The sequence below is a fragment of the Gorilla gorilla genome, chromosome 11 (genome assembly GCF_029281585.2).
Source record: "Gorilla gorilla gorilla isolate KB3781 chromosome 11, NHGRI_mGorGor1-v2.1_pri, whole genome shotgun sequence".
NCBI lineage: Eukaryota > Metazoa > Chordata > Mammalia > Primates > Hominidae > Gorilla > Gorilla gorilla.
This window is the reverse complement of record NC_073235.2, coordinates 120,614,034-120,633,869: the sequence shown is the minus strand read 5'-3', so window position 1 is coordinate 120,633,869 and position 19,836 is coordinate 120,614,034. Positions and strand designations below refer to the sequence as shown.

The 19,836-nt window shown below is 54.6% G+C and overlaps 1 protein-coding gene across 8 annotated transcripts in view; it reads left to right on the top strand.

Moving 5' to 3' along the window:
* The window catches only part of TNS1 (tensin 1), a 211,367-nt gene that overhangs the window by 57,693 nt on the left and 133,838 nt on the right, over nt 1-19,836 (top strand). The window contains exon 1 of one of the 8 annotated variants that reach the window (XM_019022210.4): nt 10,822-11,034. The exons of the other annotated variants lie outside the window; for them this stretch is intronic. The gene's annotated coding sequence lies outside the window, so the exon portion shown is untranslated. Of the gene's footprint in view, nt 1-10,821; nt 11,035-19,836 lie in introns of those variants that run through there. 8 annotated transcript variants of the gene reach the window in all.

The following is a 19,836-nucleotide window of genomic DNA, read 5'->3' as shown; positions in this document are numbered from 1 at the left end:
TCTTTGGGTCCTTTACTCATGAGAGTGTGTGGGCACCATGTGTGCAGGAAGCCCACAGGGGGCCTAGGGAACACAAGGGAAGCAAAGGCCCAAGAGGTGGCTGGGAGGCTGGATGGTGGAAGGAGAGGTCAGCAGCACGATGTGCAGGCAGGGCAGGAAGGGCTGCTGGGGCTCTTGACAGTGGGGTCTGCGCCACTCTCCTTGGCAGTGGAGTTGGCACTGGACTCTCTAAGGCAGCATGGTAAAGAGCCCTGAGGCCAGATGGCCTGAGTCCAACTCCTGCCTTGATCACTCCCTAGCCTTGTGACATTGGGACAAGTGACACCCTCTTCAAAGCTCAGTTTCCTGTTTATCATGGTGATAATCACAGTACCTGCTTAGTTACCAGGAGGAATAAACAAGATTGAGTACCCGGAGCACCCTCAGAGCTCTATAGATGATAGCTTATCATCATCATCAGCATCATCGCCATCACCATCATCATCAGGATTACGGTCCTTGCTGGCTGCGCTGCATCTCGCCTTGACAGTCCCTTTCTGGCTGACATTCCCACACAGGATGGGGGACCGCAGCTCATTCACTTGCAGCATAGCAACAAGATGGAGACCCAGAGAGGGCATGAGACTGGGCAGGGTCACCACGGAGCCATAGGAGCCCAGCCCCTGGCTCCTGCCTCCTTCCACATGCGGCACTGCCTCGCTCTGCTTAGAAGTTTGGGGAGGCAGCACCTTGCCAGGCTGGAGAGACAAGGAGAGCCTGGTGGGCTTATTAGCCCAAGCCAGCTTCTGTAGATGGCCCAGGACCGTTCTGTTTGAATCTTTTTACAGGCTCAGTGTCTCCCCTTCTGGCCCTAAATGATCTCCTGAGTCTTCTGGTTTTGGGTTCCCCTGATCTGACTGCAAGTCTTGAATCCCACATGGAAAACAGCTGAAACCCAGGAGAGGTACCCAAGGGGGACAGCTGGCCACCTGATGTCTCACTCAGCTCCTCACACCGGCTTTTGCCATGCCAGCTCTACCTTCTGCTCCTGACACAGGCCAGACGGGAGTGGAATTCCTAGGAAGCACTGGCCTCTTTAGAGCTGGGCTCCCTCTGCCTGCCAGCACATCCCACGTCCCCTCCCTCGGTCCTCCTAGGCCACCCTGTGGCTCCGCTAGAGTAGCTGACCCAGGACGTCACCAGGATTGTGGAGGTGGGAGCGGGCTCTTTGGCACCTGGGCTCAGTGAGGTGGGTGGGAGTGGGCAAAGGCAAGTGGAACCTGCCAGGGTCCCCCAGCCAGGGCAGGCTATGACTGGCCTGAATGCTGGCCAGAGACTTGTTTTTCACAACCACCACCAAGTACTTGGAAGAAAAATCCCAAAACCCAACAACAGAAATAACCACAAAACTTTTCTTTCTTTCTTTCTTTTTATTTTTTTAATTTGCAGTTAATGGCCGATTGGCTGTACATTATTAAACAGGCAGCTGGAGATTTGCCAGGGTAGATTGTTTGAGCCAAGGCTCACAGCCTGAACACAATGTTCCAAGAAAATAGTCACCCATGGGGTCCCTGGTGAGGAGCACCCAGAGGGCGGGGCTGTAGCTGTTGCCCCTCACTCTCCCACCCCTTCCGCCCCAGCCTCTGCTAGGATCATCTAGTGGAGGGCAGGACTGTGCTGCTCCTGGAGCCCAAGCATCCTTCATCTGGGCCCTGCAGATCCCTCACTGCCCCAGGGGCCCGAGCTGCTCTTTCCCTCCTCATGGACATTAGGAACGGACGTGAGGCTGCTGCTTCCATCCCCAGATGGCCAGGCCAGCACCTCCTCTCCTGGGGACCAGTGTGATGCAGAGGCCTGAGCACTGGGCTGGGAGCTGGAGCCCTGTCTAGGGTTGACGTCATTGAGCTCCTCCCTATGGTGATTTTGGGACTCCATACCTGTCCTCCCTGGGCCTCATTTCCACGTCATTACAAGGAGAGGACTGGGCTGCTCAACTGTAAATCCTCAACATTTTGTGAGCCTTGATTGGGTGGCCTTGGGGAGGGCTTGGAGTGATTGTTTCCCTGATTTGGGGGCCCTTCTTGCCCCAACCCTGTTTGCATCCATGAGACCAGGATCCATTTCTCAAGCAAGCCCTGCTGGGAAGGGGTCGTCATCAGCCCCATTCATGTTGTTTTAGCCAGTCCCTCCAGCCACCTTGAAGCCTACCAGCGTAAAGGTCAAGTGTCCACCCCATATGAGTGGGAGAACAAGCTGACAGTCTGGAGGTTGGGGACCGCCATCTTGGTGAAGCCAGTGCTGCATTTGGGTACATGGATAAGATCACAGTGTGGTGTCCAGGTCCTCACCAGGCTGGGCCTGCTGACTTCTGCACTGGATAGGCTGCTGCTGGCTTTTGTGTGTGTGTGTGTGTGTGTGTGTGTGGCACGGGAGAGTCACCGGTTTGGGAAGTGGGCCTTAATGAACCCTCTCTGGGCCTCTTAGAGGCAATATGACATAGTGGTTAAGAGTACAAACTTGGGAATCAAGTCCTGTCACCCCTGCTTATTTGCTGTCTCATTATCATTGACTTTGGACAAGTGGCTTCACCTCTTGCATCTGAGCTCTCTCCACTGTACAAAGTAGGGTTAGAATAACATCTACTCCCAGGTATGGGGAGAGGAGGGAATGAGTGAATGCAGGCGCTGGGGCTGTACCAGGGCTTGGCACATGTTAAGTGCCCATCAGCTGTTGGGATCTAAATGTCTCTCCCTCTGGCCGCCTGTTCTTTCCCTTCAGGTCACTCAGCACGATTTGTGTTGTGTGTTTGTGTTTGTTCCTTCAGCGGCTCCCTCTCCTAGATCAAGTGCTCCTTGAGGGCAGGGGCCCATCTGGCTGTGTTCATGTTCTGCCTGGAGGGCCTCACAGGGCCTGGGCCACTGCGGGCACTTAGAAAGTACTTGTGGAATGAAGGGGTGAGTGACAGATGGGATGGAGCCAACTGGAAAAGGATCAGAACCAGAGAAAGAACCACTGAGCACCTGGCATGTGGAAGAGTACAGAAACTGAAAAACCTGGGGACGTCTAGCCTGTGAAGCTACCACTATGGGAGACTTCCAGTGATTGCGTGGCTGTGTGTGTGTGTGTGTTGAATAAAGCTTTGGGGAGATTTGTTCCCTGAAGCAAAACCAAGGGTTCCAGGAAGCAGGTTTCCCCCAGTGGTGGGAGCCGCCTTGAGGATGGGGAGTGAGCCCTGAGGGCCTGGGGTGTGTAGGCAGGGGCCGGCAAGCCCCTGTCAGGTCAAGGAGAGCCCTGATATGCTGGAATGTGGTCCAGCCAGGCCCTGAGGCCCTGCCGGCTTGCTGCAGCTGCTGTAGTTAGGAGAGGAGTAGCAAACGTAGCTGATGTCTCTGAACTTCAGTTTCCTCCTCTGTAAAATGGGATTCATAAAGGTCAATACCCAATGGGGTGCTGGCAGGATTAGAATGAGTTAATCCCCACAAAGCTCTAGGAACAGTATGTCAACTGGGAAACACTCACTAAATCTGAGCATTATTAAGCAGGGAGATACATGAGAGAGAGATGAATCGTAATTCTGGAATGGGGGTGGTGATGGCTTCTTTGAAGGAGGAGAATGTCTGGGGAGCTAACATTTATGGAGAGCTGCTTAGGCCAGATCTTGCACTCAGTACTCAGAGCAGTGAAATAACTTGCTCGAGGTTACACAGCTTCAGATGTGGTCGGTGCACTTCCAAAGCCTGGGATCTCTTCTCCACTCCTGGTAGGATGGGGCCAGGTTTCTGTGATTCCCTTCCCCCTGGAGGGATAGCTCCCCATTTCAAAGTGGAGCAAGGTGATGATTATTTTCTATAGGGGTGGATCCGAAGTCCTCAGGAGGGAAGTTTCCAGCTCTCTCCAACCCTGAAAGTGCTACATCACTAAAAACTCTAGGGAGCGGAGGAGGGTGCAGCAATGGGGAGATTTTCCCTCGGAGCCCGGAGCAAGGAGATTGGCCATGAGCAGAGCCCTGGAAGATGGGCTCAGGGAGAAGGAATGTGAGCCGAGGGGTAAACTGAAGCAGGGGAGGGGAAGGAAGGTGCTGCGCAGAAGAGTGCAGAGGAGGAAGAGGGCCGTGCAGGTGACAGCAGAGGAGGGAGGGGAACAGAAGAAGGAAGAGAAGAAGAGAGAGAGGAACCAGACTTGGACCTGGGCCAGTGGACAGCCCTGGGCTTTGGGCGAGGATGCCTGGCTAGGATCGGTCTCCATAGGGCTACTAGATGGTGGCAGGAGGGGAGGCCTAGGGAGTGGGAACCAACTGGCCAGCACTAGGGCCTACCTGGGACAGCACATGTGAGCCAAGTGTTCTGCCACCAGCCAGGCCTCCTCACCTCCCCCAGCCCAGGAGCCAGCTTGGCTAAAGGTCAGCTCTCGGGGTGTGGCCAGCACGCTCCCCACTGACCAGGGCCCACAGGCCTGGCCTTGTCAGGATGTTATCCTATTCCTAGCAGCTGCTCCTGGTAGTTTCTACCTCTTGGCCATTCAGAGATGAATGGGAAATGGCCCTAGGCTTCAAGGAGTTCACAGATGAAGGGGCAGAGAGACAGTGGAGGTGCACGTGGGCAGTGGCATTTGCCATGGTTCACTTTCCCAAGACAATTTTTTCAAGGTGCTGATGGTGCTTGCTGTGTTTTTTATTATCTGAAATAAAAATTGGGCTCGGTTTCTTTAGCCTTTCCTTGTGGTTTTTATTCAACAAATATTTACTGAGTGTCTACTGCTGTCCTCCTCTGGATGCTCTTTGGCTTATAGGGTACAGAAAAGAAACTGACATTTCTGATGGTGTCTGGTGGAGTAGAGTAGAATTCTTATCTCCTTTGGTCTAGATGCTATACCTCCATTAATACAACCAAAAGTGCCTATGCCTTTTGGGGGCAAGCATATCCTACTGTTAGCTAAACTGAATTTCTGTTTTCAATAAATTTTAGACCTTTTGCTGTATGAACTCTTATCGATTCAGGTTTTTTATGGCTTTGGAACCCTTGTTTTGGACATTACCCCAAGAAAAATGTTCCCTTGCTAATTCTGGCTCATTTATAAAGTCAGCTTTGCATTTCAGTTCACTTCAGCATCTTAGCTTTTCCTGTGCTTTTTTCTTTTCTTTTCTTTTCTTTTTTTTTGTTCCTTGGTGTGCTTGGTAAGCCTCCCTTCTAAGTTGTAACCTAAGTTACTGATAAGTATGTTGAACAAGCCAGGGCAGAGGATGGAGCCCTTTGGCAAGTCAGGAAGTTGACATTGATCTATTCATCAACACCCCTTTGCTTGCTGGCTAGGAATCTACTCAGCTTTCTCTCTTGTCTCCAGGAATTTCATCAGGGATCCTGCCAACACCTTCCTGAGATACAGATAGTCTAGATCTGGGGATTCCCCAGTTATCCGGTCTAGAAGCCTCAAAATAATGGGTTTGGGATGGTAGGTGTGATGCTATGGGAAGGAGGGCTCCCTGAAGGAATCCAGGCTGATGCCAGTGGTCTCTGCAGGGATAGGTCCAAGGGAAACCCTGCCCTGGAGGCAGCTAGAGCCCCAGGGTCCTTCCTGCTTTAAAATTATGCTTCTCAGGGGAGACAGGGGTTTGTGTGCAGTACTTTCTGCCAAGGATCAACGTCTGCCTAGAAACGTGTTTCCGGGCATCTCCAAGAGACCTTAAGGCCATCAGATGAGGAGATCGAAGCCAAGAGGGACTGAGAATTTCCTCTGGTCACCAAGGGCATTGGAGGCTGAGTCGGGCTGGAACCTGAGGCCTTGACTCCTAGTCTGAGGCTCTTGGTGCTGGACCCAAGTGCTCTTCTGGCTAGAAACAGGCAGGGTGAGAGGAGGGAGGGGCTGCCAGTGTGTGCCTTGGGGATAAGCTGTTGGTGGGCCATTTTCCCCCGACTTTCCTTCCCTTTCCATCCTCTGCCCTGACACTATGGTACAAATCTGAGTAGGAAGCTGGAATGTGGAAAGCCCAGCACTTCTCCTTCCCGAGGTGGGGGTGTGCAGCAAAGGGCCTGGTGCTGTGCACATTTCTGCACTTTGAGAGAGGATGCAAATGCAAAGGCATGCCAATGAGATGTCATAGAGGACACAGTGGTGAGCAGGGGGTGCCCCTACTCCTGCCTCCTTCTGGTGTGAGTTTTAAGGATGAGACATAGAAGAAGACCTGACATTAGGAAGGAAGGGCAAGGATGGGGGGCTTCAGGGCAGCAGCGTGGATGTGGCTTCTGGGGTCATCTCTGGAGTGAGCCCTAGTGAGGAGGCCCCACTAGGGGGTGATCCTGAGATGGAAGCACCCTGGGAGACAGCCCGAACTCATCTCTAGCTGTAGGGGGGAGGGCATGGTCAGAAGAGGGAAGGTACAGCTCAAATGCATAGACATTGCATGCCTAGAGTGGCCCCTGGGGCCTGGCTCCCTATGGGGTGTGTTGGGCCTAGCAGGATTCAGAGGCCCAGAATAGCCTCTGCCCCAGGACATCTTGGGAAGGAAGCAGAGCGGTGCCCCAGTGGCCTCTCCCCTTGGGACCTGGGCATGTGGCCCTGCCTTCTCTGTGATGGAGGGGGAAGAAGAGAGTGAGGGCCCAGGGTGCTAGAGGAGGCGGCTCCAGTAATTGCCCTAGAGACTAACACTTCCCACCCATCACAGGAAGATTTGGGGAACCGACCCCTCCCTGCTGGGAATCTTGTCGGCTCTTAGCCCAGCTCAGAGGAACCTCACCTTTGTGCTGTAAGAACCTGAGAGTCTGGCTCCTTGAGTGTGGGAGTCGGGTGATGTGGTGCCCTCCGGAGGTAGTGCTGGGACCTGGAATTCCTAGTTGGGCTTGAGTTGGAAGAGCTGCATTGAAATTCTATCTCTTTCATTAGCCGCTTTGTGCTTTTGCTTAACTTCACTGCTCTGAGCCCATCTCTAAGACTGAGGTGAGAATCATAGCCACTTCCACGTTTTCACACACATCTGCGTGGAGTGCACATGGGAAAAGCTTGGCGCGGGGCAGGAGCTTAAATGTTGATTAAAGTGAAATGAAGGAACAAATGAAGGCATCTCTGGGTTGAACTCCCCTTCCTGTCCCGGCCACTGAGGGGCCCTGGGTGGGGCTGGGGCTGAGAGGCCAGGGAAAACTGGATTCACGAAGCTTGGACCTTGCCCCATCTTTCTCTTGACTTTCTCCTCGCCTTTCTTCTCTGCTTCTCTGTGTCCTTTGTCCCCTTTCTGTCGCGTCCCTTCTCTTCCAGTGGAAGTGCCTAACTCAGCACCTGGCCCCGACACACACAATTCATTGCTCCTTGCTCTCCTCAATAGCCTCTCTGTTGCTCCAGGCTCTGTCCCGCCACCCCCAGCTCCATCTCTTTCCTCCTTCTGGGTCTCTGTTTCTGACACCCTCTTTGTCCCATTCTCTCTGCTCCTGGCTCTCCTGCCATCTGTTTCTGCAGCCTCTGTCTGCAGCTCACAGGCATCCACTGGGCGCCTGCTCGATGCCAGGCACTGCCATCTCCTTTCTCGGTTCTGTGTCTCCTCACCTCTTTTCTCCCTGTCTTCTTTTCTTGCTCCCCCACCCCTTCAGCCTCCTGCCCTCCCTCCCCCAAGTTCCATCGGGCTCCAAGGCTGGTATTATTCAGTTTTATGAGAAACCCCCAGGCCTACCCCTGAAGGGACCAACCGCAACTGGAACCAGATGTGCAATCCTGCATTGGGGTGGGAGGGAGGGAGGTAGGGACGAGGAGAGGAGCATGGGTTGGCTTAAGGAGGTGGGGAGGAGGCTGGGGATGGGAGGTGGAGACCCTGGGAACCCTGGTCCTCAGGGGCTTGGAAGGAAGAGTTGGGAGGAGGGAGCCAGGGGGCTGAGCAGACTTGTTCAGAAAGCACTTTTCACTGTGTGTGTGTGTGTGTGTGTGTGAGAGAGAGAGAGTATGTGCGTCTGTGTGTGTGTGTGTGTGTGTGTGAGAGAGAGAGAGAGAGAGATGGTGGAAATGACACTGGGGAGAGATGAGGGTAGATGATGGGCTGCGGGACAGCTCTTAGAATTAAGGAGGAAGGCTGCTCTTTTTCTGTGAAATCCTCTAGCTTGTTGACTTCCTTTCTTAAGGTTTCAAGGGACTTGCTGGGTTTATAGTTCTATACCCAGGTGCTGGAGCAGGCAGGCTGGAAAGAGGGGTGATGATGGGGTAGGGGATGGATAGTGTAACCTCCAAAGTCTCCTGAGAGTGGCTGGAGGAGGGGTCTTCCAGGTCGCCCCCTCTCCCAGCCCAATCTGTCACAGACCTTTGTGGGATGTGTCTGGGATGTCCTGGGTCCTAGCAAAGCCTGTGTTTCTGCCTGCAATTATATAGCTTCAAAAATCAAAGTCTTCATATGAGTATCTTTGGTACAGCCTAGTGCTGTATTAAGCATTTTAAAATGCCCTTTGATTCAATCATGAACTGATTATCCATCCATCCATCTCTTCATCATTCATTTATTCATTCCACACTTATTGAGACAACCTTATGTGTCAACCTTGTGCTGGGCACTGAACAAACGAGGAAAGGGGAAGGGAAACAATGAACAAATCCCTTATCGTTCCAAAAATGGGAGCCATAGAAGTGCACCTGACCCACTGCATGTCAGGGCGTTAGTGAGCCGCAGAAGCCCCAGGTGCTCAGAGGAGGGGACAGTGCCCACCAAGTGGTGAGTCTGGAGAAGGATCCCTGGAGAAGGATCCAGGGAGGATGGCTTCTGAATTGAGCCCTGAATGCTGATAGGGAGGAGAGGGAATGGTGTGTGAGAAAGGCCTGACCATCAAAGTTGGAGGATGGAAGGAGAGAAGGTTGGAAAGGCTGGGATGTTCCACTGCAGAGCTTGGACTGGAAGTAGCAGGCAGTGGGGAGCGGGGACCCTTTGATGTCCGTTGGGATAATATGGATGTGGGTTGGAAGGAAGAGAAGGGGAAGATGGAGGATTCTGCTGTTCTGGGTACCTGCTAGTGGGAGGGGTTCTAATTTTATAGCACAGTCCCCACATCCACCTCTAGAGAGCTGAAACTGACCCGGGATCCTCTAACTTCCCTCATCTAAGCAGAGCTGACCCAAGCCCCAGAGAAGCCCTTAGTCTGCAGTGGGGGTGGCAGGTAGGGGTTAAGGAGGATAATGTTGTTGGGGTCACCTTTGCCATAGAGTTGGGGCCAGTGATTGGGAGACTTGGTTTGAGGCTGGGCCGACGGCTAGGGAGGACTGGGCCAAGTGTCCCCATAGTCCATCTGCTTTCACCATCCTTGCCATTTGTGGACAGCATCCACACTCTCACAGATTGAGGCTGCTGTTGAGGCTGGTGGGTTCCAGATGCTGGAATTTGGGACTCAGAACCCAGACCCTCTTTCCAGCTAGGAGAGGATGAAATCTTGCTCTGGAGGCAGAGGATGAGTGGAGCGATGCTTCTATCTCTGCCCTCCCCATATAAGGTCCTGAGAAGCTGTCCTTCTCTCCCCCATCCCCAAGGGTTTCATTGTCTCTGACTGGGGGCGAGTCAGCCCTCCAAAGTACTGGCCATCTCCCTGTGGCTCTGACCCCACATGCTCCAAAATCATATCCCCTCTCAGGGACTCCCCTGTCATTGTACTTCTCGGGAAAACTGAAGCCTGGGGAAGGGTTTGGCTGAATTAATAAAATTAGTGTGTGTTAGGACCGGAAAAGTTCTTAAAGACCTTTCTGTCGCAGGGGAAACTGAGGCTCGGAGGTGTAGGCCACTGGCCCAGATGCGGAAGAGAAGGAAGGGCCTTTCAACCTCTGGATGTCTGAGTGGTGTGGAGCTTGGCTGTGGAGCCAGCCAGGTTCAGGTGTGAGGTCCTCCGCACAGTCCTGCTTGGACTTCCACAAGTCACCTCTGTGCTCCGAGGTCACGATCTTCAGCTATAATAACCGGGTGATTAGAAGACTAAGTGAGAGTTAAGAGTCTTTAGTGGCCAGCATCTGATAGGTGTGTAGCAAATAACTTTTCCCCTTCCTTTCTAAATAATCCTATCTGCTTCTTCACTTTTATCATTCATATGGTGCTCTAAACTTTTCACATCACTTCCCCCATTATTTTTATCATGGAAAACTTCATGCATGTACAAAAGTTGAAATGATTATATGGTAAACTCCTACAATGAACACTTTGATATATTTGCTTTATCACATTTCTGCCAATCCATCTTATTTTTGATCCATTTCAAAGAGAGTTGAAGCATGTATTTCATTAACTGGAGCTCAGCTTAAATGACTTTTGAACGTACAGTCACAAATGTCCTAACTCAGCCCAGAGAAAACAGCAGAGATTACTATCTCACATTTGACAGCTAAGAAAAAAGCAGGTTCAGAAGTGAGATTCCTGGCCTCCAGTCACAAAATGAGTTGGAAACAGCGGAAAGCAGAGTGCTGTAGAAAAGCTGAGAGTTGCTATATTATTATTATTATCATCATCACCATCTCAGCAAACATTCTTCTCCACCCAGAAGCCCTTTGGCCATTTCTCTGCACCTGTGTCTTTTCTATAGAGTCTTGACCCCTCCCTGCCCGCTTCCCCACCCCTGTCCCCCAAGCCTTCTGGCCCCGCCCGTCCTGTCCCCAGGGAGGCTGCTGGGCCAGTGGCTGCAGGAGGGGCAGCCACATTCCCTGGTGATCTCCTGCCCCAGGTGTCTGTGCCCTGACACGGCCTTGCCAGAGCCGGCTAGAGTGCAGCCAGCAGAGCACTGCAGGGGTTAAAGGAGGCCATGGCTGGCGGAGGGGGCCCACTGCTGGCTGACTCCGGGAAGGAGGCGGTGCACTGTTGGCCCGCCCCCTGGGCTGGCCTGGGAGGGAACCCGACTAGCAGAGCCCTCTGCTCAGTTGCTCCCAGCAGTGGCCCTGGGACCAGCTCTGCTCCTTGCACCCCGCTCCCTGCCTGGACACAGGCTCACTAGCTGCCTTCTTCTGGGGGAAACCAGCTTCTTGCCAGCCACAGCCGCTGCCTCCGCCACTGGCCACCGCCCCTGTCCTGGGAGTCCCTTGGCCCAGACACCCACCTGACTTAGTGGTTCCTCTGCAGGAAAGGTGAGTGAGTGAGTGTGCGTGTGTGACGGTGTACGTGTGTGTGAGTGTGTGTGTGTGATGGTGTATGTGTGAGTGTGCGTGTGTGATGGTGTACGTGTGTGTGAGTGTGCGTGTGTGATGGTGTACGTGTGTGAGTGTGCGTGTGTGATGGTGTACGTGTGAGTGAGTGTGCGTGTGTGATGGTGTACGTGTGTGAGTGTGCATGTGTGATGGTGTATGTGTGTGTGAGTGTGCGTGTGTGATGGTGTACGTGTGTGTGAGTGTGCGTGTGTGATGGTGTACGTGTGTGTGAGTGTGCGTGTTATATTTGTGTGTAGAGGGAAATGGAGCCGGCCAGGGCTGCTGGGCTGTTGATAGTGATGCTGCAAGACCACAGATCAGATTAGGAGAAGGTGAGGTCAGCCTGCCTGTTCCCGTGTCTCTGGGTCAGGCAAGCTGTTCAGAGGCCAACCTTGTCAGTCCCCTGTCTTCAGATGTTTCTGTGGTTCTGGCAGGGATGTCTGGGGTGCGGCTTGTCCCTGCTCTGAGAGAGCAACCAGTCAGAAGGAGTTTTGTTTGCTGGGGAAGTTGCTGGTGTCAGTGGCTGCTTGGGACTGAGGCCAGCTGCAGGAGTAGGGAGGGACACAGGGACCAAGGAAGGGGGAAGCTTGGGGGTCTCTTCTGCTACTTGCCTGCCCATTGCAGGGGGATGAGTATTTTTTCTTCTTCATCTCTTTCCCTGCCACCCACTTGAGCTGCTGTGAGGGCACCTTTCTTCTCCTAGGGGCTCACTTAGCTCCCTGAGGTCTGACCTTGGCTGCAGGGAGGGGCTGGCAGGCCTGGCAAGGTTAGGGTTCAAAGCACTTTTCCCATCTCCACTCCTCAGTGTGGGCCCTGCTCCCTTGCCCATGGGCACAGACTGGCAGGAGTGCCCCCTCTGCCCTCTCCAACCACTAGCCCTTACTCCTTCCTCACCCCTCTGGGCAGAAATGGCTAATCCAGGTGGTTAATGAACAGACAGGGGCAGCTGCCTTCCCCCTGCTCCTCCCTCTCCCCCCACCCCTCCTGTCCTCTGACTCTGATGCCCTGCCTGCCACCCGTTCCCAGGCTGGAGAATCCATACGGAGCTGACCTCAGTGTCTGTCCCCCAACCCCCAATCCAGGACTTGGGCCAGGACTGCCTGCCTGCCCAGATGTTTTAGGCTGGCTACTGTTCTAGAAGAGGAAACTGGGTGGGGGTGATAGGGGGGACCTGGAGAAGCCTGCTGTGCTCCCAGGCTGGGCTCCCTGCAGGGGAGGGGATGGGGTTGGGGGACAGGATGGGTGCTGGGTGGGGAGGAGATGGAGGAGGAGGGCAGGCAGGCAGGCCGTTGTGGGGGTGAGAATAGGAGGGGGACCTGGAAACTAGGGTGCCAGGGTCTTTGGAGACAAGGGCTTCTCTTCTGGAAGTCCCAGCTGCCTCTTCAACGTGGCAGCAGTGGGGAAGGTGTAGGGGGAGCACCCTCTCTTCCCCTCCTGAAGCTGCCTGGGGTGGGTGGAGACCATGGTGGCTCAGATGTGACCTTAAGTTGCACCTGCCCCTGCCAGCTGGTGGCCACTCCTGTAAGCCTGAATCCAGCTCTCCTTGGCCCTCAGTACTTGCTATAGCTGGGGCACCCCTTGCCTGACACCTCTGGCCCAGGGTTGTGGAAGGGAGTGAGGGAGGATGTGGATTGAGATGGAGAGGTGGGGGGGAGAGCCCCGAATGGGATCAGCACTGGAGACCCAACTTGGGGTTGGCTTGGACTCTGCTGCCCATGGAGGGCAGGGAATTGGAGAGGAGTGGGCTGGACCAGGCTGGGGAGGGTCTCGGCCAGTCCGGCCGACCACCAGGGCTGGGAGCCAGCACTGTAACCAGGAGCTGAGGGTTCTTGGCGGTGGAGGAGGCAACCTGGGACCCTCTGCTTCCAGGCACCTGATCTTGAGCCCTTCTGGCTCTGCTTCCCCATCCCTCATCCCATGCTTCTTCACACTTCACTTCCCGCAAAGCCCCAGTGAAGAATTTCCCAGGGAGGTGGTGGTATCCAGGAAGTATAAGCACAGAGAACCTAGTGGCCAGGTGGAGCGGGGCTGGGGTGGGATGCTTATGGGTTCAGAGAAGATGTTATTGTTTTGCGGACCAACTTCTGGCCTCTGATGGGCTGTGGCTGAAGCCTTGGAGTTTGGGGACCCTCAGGCTCCTGTTTCTACCCAGATGGGAGCAGGAGTCAAGGGGGGCCAGAAAGAACTTTTGTTTGGTCTAAGGGAGAGGAGCCTCAGAGGTGGAATCTTGGCTCAGGTGAAGGAAGAGCTTCCTAAGGACCCTGGTGGGTCAGCAGGAGGATGGGCTATCTTGTAAGGTGGAGAGCATCTTGTACTGGGGGGAGTTTAGACAGAGGCCGAATAAGGGCTTGGAAGGATTCCTGGGCTGGGATGTGGTTAGAGGCGATGACCTGGATGGTCTCTTGGGATGCTGAGGGCCTGGGATACTTGGAGTCGGGGAGTTCTCTGACACCAGAATGGGGGATCAGGAAGCTGTGTCCTCTGGCCTGGGGCGTGGGCACAGACCACTCGCAGGGGCCCCCTCCTTCCTGCCAATGTGTAAGGAACCAAGAGCCCGACGCTCTGCCCTGGCACTGTGCCCCTCCCTAACACCCGTGGCTCAACTGCCTACCAGGTCCGCCCCCAGCTGCTTCCTGCAAAGGTTCTGAGGTTCTTCCTATTCCTCCTGGCCCACTCTGCCCCTTGCCTGTGGTGGGCTGTGTGACAGTGTGGAGTTGAGGGGACAGCAAGCACCACAGGCTTCACCCCCAATCCCTGCAGTTAGAGCCCATGTTCCCTGTTGAGGGGCTCTGGGGCCGGTGTGCAAGGACCGGGGGTGGGTGCTGGGATGTTGGGCATCTTGAACCCCTGCCCAGTTTGGCCTCCCCAAAACAGGCCTCCCTAGCCAGCCTGGAGATGGTAGACCAAGGGCAGTCCCAAGATCTGAGATGCAGAAAAACTCAGGCATGGGTCTCATATGAGCCTCAGTTTCCACATTTGTAAATAATGCGGGTTGTCCGGGCAGCATCAAGTGGCTTGCGTAACTGGCATGGGGTGAGGGGTGCAAGGCAAGGCAGTTGCTCTCAAGGGCCTCTTAGGAGGGTGAGTGGGGGAGGAGCAGTCACCTCTCACAGGCCTTTCCAAACCTGCTTTCCCTGAGGTGGGCAGTGAGAGGAGAACCAGAGGAGGCTGGGGCCAAAGCTTTCCCCAAACCAAACAGGTTTGGGCTTCCCATGATGGAAGTGCCCGTGAGTGCTTCCGGGTGGGCTTGAAACCCACCCTGGACTCCATCCTTCCTACACCAGCCAGCCTCCTCCGCAGCCCCTCTGTGGATGCCTGTGCCCCCTTTTCTCCTGACCAGAGAGGGTGACGCAGTAGGAGATTGAGATCACCCAACTCAACCACCGCCTCCGACCAGGGGAGCCCCCTCACAGTCTTGGTTTCATCTGAGAGGGAGGTCCTTTCTGATGTCTAACTCCAGTCCTCTTCTCCAGTCAGGGACTACATGAAGTTGCTAAATGACGACACTCTTTCCTGGGGTTTGAAAGAGACTCAGTGATGGTGGGAGGGTTGTGCAGGGAAGGATCGGGAGACCTGAGTGTGCCATGAGCCTGGGGCACCAGGGCAGGAGCGAGGGGGACAGGCAAAGGCTCTCGGCTGCCAGTGCCTCTGGTTTCTTGGCTCAGTTCTGGAGCCAAAAGCCTCTTTGACCCCAGGAAACTGAGGCCCAGTTGAGGGATATGTTTGGAGGTGGGGGGCAGAGGAGATAGGCAGGAAAGCCCTCCCAGTTACCAGCCTCCAAATAAAGCAAATCAGAAGTGGGTGGAGGGAGAGGGTGGTTTTTGGAGACTGGGGTTTGGGAGGACTGGCCTAGACTTTGTCCCCCTTACTATCCACCAATGGCCCCTGGCTCAATAGCTCCCTGGCCAGATGGCTCTTAGCTTTCTAGGGCTATTAGGCATGCAGAGGTGTGGGCATAAGTGAGCTGGGACAAGGAGGTGGGGGTGGCAGGGTGGCCAGCCTGGCAGGCTGTGCCCACATCCCCTGGTGACACTTCCATTATGCAAGGTCACACCGGCCCTTCCCTCTTTCCTTCCCTCCAATGGTCTGGAGCGCTTTCCCGTCCGGGAGGTTGCTGGACGCCAGAGAGCCCCAGTGCAGCCTCTACCCAGGTTGGTGGCCTTGGCCATCTTCTTACTTGTCCCACCTCAACTTCCCTCAAGGGGAGAGGCTTGTCTCTGTGGAGCTGGAGCCCATGTGGGAGGGGTGGTGGGTGGGCCTGAGCCAGTCCTTGGCGCTACCACCTCTAGGGCTAGTCTGGGCTCTGCAGTCCCTGCCTTTTTAGGCCTGGAAGCCTGTAGCTCAGCCCTGGGTGTGGGAGACAGGAGGGACTGGACCAGCAAGGCGGGGGCCTGGGGAGCTGATGGGGGTGAGGGGTCACAGGAATGGCTGGGGGGAATTCTGGCCCTTTGGCCACTATGGGGCCCCAGACCTGGGTCCATTTCCCCCAGGGACCTTCCTAGACCTTCATCTTCTCCCGCAGAGAAGATGGGACCCCACAGCGTTCTGTGATCCTTGCAAGTTTCTCATTTGCTCACCTGTCTTCTGGATGGATTACAAGCTCCTTGAGGGCAGACCTGCACCTCTGGCCTCTCTGGTGATCCTTGCTGTGCTTGGCAGAGTGCTGCTCAACACGGATGACAGGCTAATGGAGGGCAGAGGGGTGAGGGTTTTGATGAGGCCTGGTGAGTATTTGTTAGACTTGGACTGAGAGGTCTGTCTTGAGGCAGAGAATGTGAGTCTGGTGCCAGACTGCTGGGGATCAACTCATGATGACCCGGTTTACCAGCTGTGTGGTCTCAGCAAGTGACTGAACCTCTGTGAGCCTCAGTTTCCTCACTATCAAATGGGATAATATCTGCTTCAAGGTATGGTTGTGAGGATCAAACGAGTTAATTTATTTAAAACACTTTGGGCGGTGTCTGGCACATAGCAGATGCTCAATGAAGGTTAGTTATTATTGTTATTATTATTATTATTATTATTATTATTATTGATGGTGGTGATGATGGAGTTCTCTCTCTCTTGTCTTGTTGTTCCATCTCTAAGATGAAGAGAATTATGGGACCAGAGAGTGGAGAAGATGCTGGTGTCATTTTCCCTTAAGAGGTCCTAGCATCAGATCCCAGGGAAGAATCTTCTCTTCCCCCACTCTGTCTCTCTCTGCAATTAGAGGGCAGACAGGGAGCTGAGCGGCCCTCCAGAGGTCTTGTCTGTTCAGGGAGCCCATGCAGATCTGTGTTTACAGAGGACTCTGAGAAAGTTGCCATCACTGTAAACAAGATGCATTATTATAAACCAGCCTGAGCTCCCCTTCTGGGATCCCATCCCATGCCTTGATGAGAGTCACAGAATCGGAGACTCCCAGGCTGAGCAAGGACCTCACCTGGCCTCCAGGAAGCCTGCCCTGGACCATGGGCTACACCCATAGATGTGGCATCTACATTTTAAAGTAGGATCCCCAAATAACTGCTTCAAATTATTGTGTCTTATGCCCTCTAGGTCCCCCCAAAATCTAACTGGCATTCCTCTTGTTGCAGCTTTAATTCAGTCCCTTGTTGGTAACGGGTAAGGGAGAACCATGTCCACTCTTCCTGCATGCCATATAAGCTGAGAGCTTTGAACCCGTGCAAGGGTAGGGCTCCTGGCCACAATCCCTCTCCGTCCCAGGCCTCTGCCTTCTCTGGGGTCTCCTGTTTTCCGGTGCCCCTGACATTCCTCATTAGCAGGGGTCAGCCCTCAAGGCCTGCCAAGCTGTATTCTCCACCCAACCCAGTTCCCACCCAGGGAGGCTGGGGTTGCTCTGGGTCGGGGGTGAACTCCATTTCCGGACCCCTGGCCCGCCCAGTTGCAGCTGCAAAAGGCATTAAGCTTTTTTTTGGAGAAAGAATGGGCTTGGGTTGATGATGATGACAGCTGGGGAGCATTCCTGAGCTCAGCCTGGCCCTATCTTGCTTCCCTTCCTTGGCCCCTGCTCACCTCTGCCCAATTTCTAGGCCATTGCTCATGTAGAGGTGGGCCTCATCTTTGCCCCTTGACCTTGACCAGACCTGGACAATCAGCTGGTCTCCAGCCACCCTGTATGGGAGCAGTTTTTGTGTTCAGTCCTGGGCTTGGTGCTGGGTTAGGGGATAGGGGTGGGGAAGAGGGCTTCAGGGGAAGCGGAAAGAGGGGCTCCACCCTGGGTCCATCTGGGTGGGAGAGCAGTGCTCCTCAAGTGAGCAGATCTGAGTCTAGGCCTGGCTCTGTCCCTAGCCTCTGGAGGAGTCCCACCTGAGTCCCTTCTCTCGCTGGGCCTCAGTGCCCTCAACTGTAAATGAAGGGCTGAAAGGTGCAGGGGTGAGGGGTCTGTGAGTCCATCTCCCCGGGGCCTCCACTGGGCGTCCCCCAGTCCCAACGCTGTGGAACTTCACCTTGGATTGACCTTGCTTCCTTCCCCGCCCTGCCCCCACCTCTGGCAGTTGCTGGCAGGAAGTCCTGCTGATTAGGGCCCTAATCACCGGCTGAGACTCCCAGAAATGGCAGAGCTGGTTGAGTGAGAGGGGCCGCCAAGCCAGGAAGGGGGGCTGGCATGGGGAGAAGCCTCCACCCAGGGACATGAGCTGGGGTTCGGGCTATGATTTGGGGGTGGCAGAGATGGGCCAGCCCCAGGGGTTGGCTCCTTGGGTCCAGGGCAGTGCCTGTGGACCCACTGTGGACGCTGTGCGGCAGCAGCTGAGTCCAGCTGGGCACACGGGGCCGCTGGATTGTTCACTTTAAAAGCCTTTGAGGGCATCCACCCTATGCCAGTTAAGGTGCTGGGTATGAGGCTGGAAAGACCGGGAGACACGATCTAGTTGGGGGAGTAGGGGAGTAGACAGAGTGTTGCTGCAAAACGCAGTAGGAACGTCAAGCAGGAGGCAGCTCACGTGAGCTGGCAGAGCGGAGGAAGCTTTGGAGAAGAGGTACCATTTGAGATGGATTTTGAAGTTTGGGAAGGAGTTTTGCAGGGAGGAAAAGGGGCAAAGACTTCTTCAGGCACAGGGGAAGGCATGTGCAGAGGCCCAGTGGCATGCAGGTAAGGAGAAATAACAAGCGTGGGTCTCCCTCCCAGCTCTGCTACGTGGGTCTGAGCCTTAGTGTCTGCATCTGTAAAATGGGGTTCATATTTCCAACCTTGTAGTGCTAGCGTGGATATGAAATGAGATGCTATTTGTAAAGTTCTCAGCCCAGTGCCTGGCATGGAGCAAACCCACAGTATATGGAGGCTTAAAATGGCATGCGTGGGAAAGGATGGCTTGGGGAGAGCCTGAAAGTGTTGCTTGGGGCTCAAGATGGGGGGATATTCTGAGCCAGGTTAAAGAGGGGAGCGGCAGAGGATTTTAATACAGGGAAGACATGATGAGACTGTGATTTAGGAAGGGCATTTGGGCCACTGTGACGGCTCTACTGGGCAGGGGAGTCCTAGGGGCAGGCCTCAAGCCAGGGCCTGGGTTCCTGGAATCCTATGTTCAAATTCCTCAGCCCTGGGGCTGGAAAATCCTCTCCCAAGTCACTTCATCTCCCTGATCCCTCTGGGCTTCCTTCCAGCATACCATCCTCCCCTCCTGGATTGGGAGGCCAAGGAGGCCCTGAAATCTCCTTCCTGGGAGATCTTTCAGGCCAGGAGAGAGCCATCCTTGGCAAGTCTTCACACGCAGCCCTGGGATGGATGAACTGCAGCAGGCAGGAGTGAGGGTAGACTGTAGGCAGCTTGTATTTTTAAGGCACCGAGAGGATCCTTTGGGGGCCTCCTTTACCATCTGACCTGGAACACAGTAGCCCCTCACTGTTTGTTGAATGAATGAATGAATGAACCGCAGTGTTCCCTGGTCAGGGTGGAGGAGCCTGTTTGCTCAGAGGCAGCCATGCCCAGCCTGGCTCTACGTGGCCTGGTGAGTGCAGAGAGTGGCTGCCTGTCCAGAGCTAGATGGAATGTTGAGTGTCTCAAAGGCCAGGTGCCTGGCATGTCGCAGGTGGTCAGGGACTGAGTGTTGATGAAGAAGAGGGAATTTCAGCAGCGTTTATTTCCTGGAGCAATGACCTCTCATGAGGCAGTGTGATGTGGGGGTCAACTTCACAGTGTCTGCAGCCACACGGTCTGCGTGTGAATCCTGACCCCACCTCTTGCAGGCTATATGACTATGAACAACTTACCTGACCTGCCAGTGCTTCCCTTTGCTCACCTGTAAAATGCAGGAAACAAATAGAGCGGGTCTGGCATGCAGGCTGTTCTGCATAAACCTTGGTGATTGTTATTGCTGTTTTTGTTATGGTTATTACTATTATTGATACAGTGGGAGAGAGTGGGGCTGGCAGCAAGGGTTTCTTGGCTGGGATGAGTGCAACTGCCCAGAGTGGGAGGGGAGAGCACAAGAGATAGATGAGGCTCCTCTGGAGGCTTAGAAGGAATTCGGTGGCTCACGAACTGCCTCCACCACCACACATGTGGCTGCCTCTGCTGTGGCCGGCTGAGCTAGGCCAAGCGTGGGAGTGGAGGCAGTGGTCAGGTCTGGATTCCAGGCTGGAGCCCTGGGAGAGCAGAGGCGAGCCAGGGTGAGGGGTGGGGGCTGGGGGAGGAGAGGTGATTGGAGAGGAGGCCATGACTCTCCCAAGTTCCCAGCTGGGACCCTAAGAATTCCTCCCATCATCTCCTGCCAGAGGGCCTGGCCCTTGAGCTCCAGA